This window comes from Coregonus lavaretus, assembly GCF_964263955.1.
Source record: "Coregonus lavaretus genome assembly, chromosome: 12".
In the NCBI taxonomy this organism is placed as follows: domain Eukaryota; kingdom Metazoa; phylum Chordata; class Actinopteri; order Salmoniformes; family Salmonidae; genus Coregonus; species Coregonus lavaretus.
Genome location: NC_139999.1, coordinates 49522981 through 49525180, shown reverse-complemented (window position 1 = coordinate 49525180; position 2200 = coordinate 49522981). Strand labels below are relative to the sequence as shown.

At 50.1% G+C, this 2200-nt stretch overlaps 1 pseudogene across 1 annotated transcript; it reads right to left on the bottom strand.

Moving 5' to 3' along the window:
* Positions 1–252: 252 nt before the first annotated feature.
* On the bottom strand, positions 253–1554 carry LOC311137831 (short/branched chain specific acyl-CoA dehydrogenase, mitochondrial-like; annotated as a pseudogene). The gene has a single exon. The product of its transcript is annotated as a short/branched chain specific acyl-CoA dehydrogenase, mitochondrial-like (transcript).
* Positions 1555–2200: the final 646 nt, after the last annotated feature.

The following is a 2200-nucleotide window of genomic DNA, read 5'->3' as shown; positions in this document are numbered from 1 at the left end:
GATTGAATAGTGCCCTAAATCCCACAACAGTCCAACAACGAGTGATATAACCAATGGGTCACAAAGAGGAGTGTATAACGGTCTGTCTCCATGATGAGGATATAGTCATGTCAGGCTCCATGATGGGGATCCAGCCAGACTAGGTCAGGTCAGGATGTCAGGTCAGTCTCCATGATGGGGATCCAGCCATGTCAGTCTCCATGATGGGGATCCAGCCAGGTCAGTCTCCATGATGGGGATCCAGCCAGACCAGGTCAGGAGGTCAGTAGTCATAGTCCTGGTCTATAAACTTGGCCATGGTGGACAGCTGGATGTTGGTTGTGCCTTCATAAATGGTACCTATTTTACAATCTCTGTAGTATTTCTCAATAGGGTAGTATTTGGTGAAGCCTACCCCTCCCATCCACTCTATGCATTTTGATGTGGTCAACGTTGCGACCTCTGAGGTGAAGTACTTGGCCATGCAGGCCTCCTTGATGAAAGGTCTTCCTGCCTCCTTCAGCCGGGCAGCGTTGTAGGTCAGCAGCCTGGCAACCTCTATCTGGGTGACTACATGGGCAATCTGGTGCTGCATGGCCTGGAAGTCGAAGATGCGTTTGCCAAACTGAACCCTCTGTCTGGTGTAGGGAACCGCCTGGTCGAAGCAGCCCTGAGCCAGTCCCAGCATCTGAGCAGCGATCCCAATCCTGCCTTCATTCAGCCGATGGCGTACTTGTATCCATGGCCGATCTGATCCAAGATGTTCTACTCAGGAACCTTGATGTTATCCAGGTTGAGAGGACAGGTTGAAGAGGCTCTCAGACCCAGTTTGTTCTCCTTCTTGCCGATCTGATGCCCCTCTGTGTCTCTGTCCACGATGAAGCAAGTGATACCTCTGTGACCAGCAGACGGGTCCACGTTGGCCATCACCAGAAACACCCCAGCTTGCTCTGCATTACTGATCCACATCTTGGAACCATTGATGACGTAATAGTCCCCGTGTTTGTCAGCACGCGTCTTCAGAGAGAAGGCATCGCTCCCCGACACTGCTTTTGACAGGCAGAAACTACCAATCATGTCTGTTGACAGTCGGCTGAGGTACTGTTCTTTCTGGGCTGCAGTCCCCAGCTTGGTGAAGAGCGTGTTGATGAGGGTGTTCTATGTGTCACATAGCACGGCCACGGAGGCGTCCACCTTGGCCAGCTCCTCAATGACCAGGATGGAGGAGAAGAACGTGGAGCCGGTGCCTCCGTACTCTGGGTCGAACTCAATGCCCATCAGCCCCTGTTCAAAGACTGACTTTATCACTTCCGGATCCATATGAGAGTTTTCGTCCATCTTCGACACAAACAGGGTAAGACGCTCCTGTGCAAACTTTTTCACAGCATCCCTCATCATCCCCTCCTCCTCAGGGTATGTCTGTAGTGGAGGGTGGGAGACCCCCAGGGCAGCAGCCTGCTCTGCAGACACGTCTGGTTGGGTGGATCTGTTGTGCAGCCCATGCTGGTACACACTCCATGGTCGGGACACCTGCCTACCAACCTTAGAGATGGACCTGATCAAGGGCGTCGCCATGGTTTCGGTGGACAATGGACAATGCATTGGTATTATAGTGAAATTAACACAAGTAAAGAATCTACAATAGCATTGAAGTGAGCAACTATCAATGACAATGTAAAATGTTGATGACACTTGTATAACAGATTTAATTAACTTCTAGAAATCTTGACCATACTACCCGGGTAGACTGAAGCTCATTTAAAGAGGCCATTACATATGCAAAACCCATTTATAAATATTATACTGCACCTGGTGAAACTGCAGCCAATCAGTGTGGCTGTAGGGAAAGTTCCCGCCTAGGTCAGAGGTCAGCTGTTGTCCCTCCACCGTCTTGTGCAGGGCCTTCAGAGAGGTCACCACGTCCATCTGATTGACGGGAGTCATGAGGGGAGGGGTCAGTCATATTACAGATAGCGGGCCTGACAATGTGGACGTGTCTCAATAGTCACAGATAGCATCCTTGAAGACACATCCCTCCTATTGCTTTCAGATTAGTTGAAGGAGAAGATGGAGAGGAGACACTGACTTTTAGACTATTGGGACACAGCCATGGAGTCTTGTAAAACAGGATTGTGTGTGTGTGTGTGTGTGTATGTGCTTGTGAATGTGCTTGCCATGTGTACATGCGCATTTATGTGTTCTCTGACCTGTAGCCCAGGGT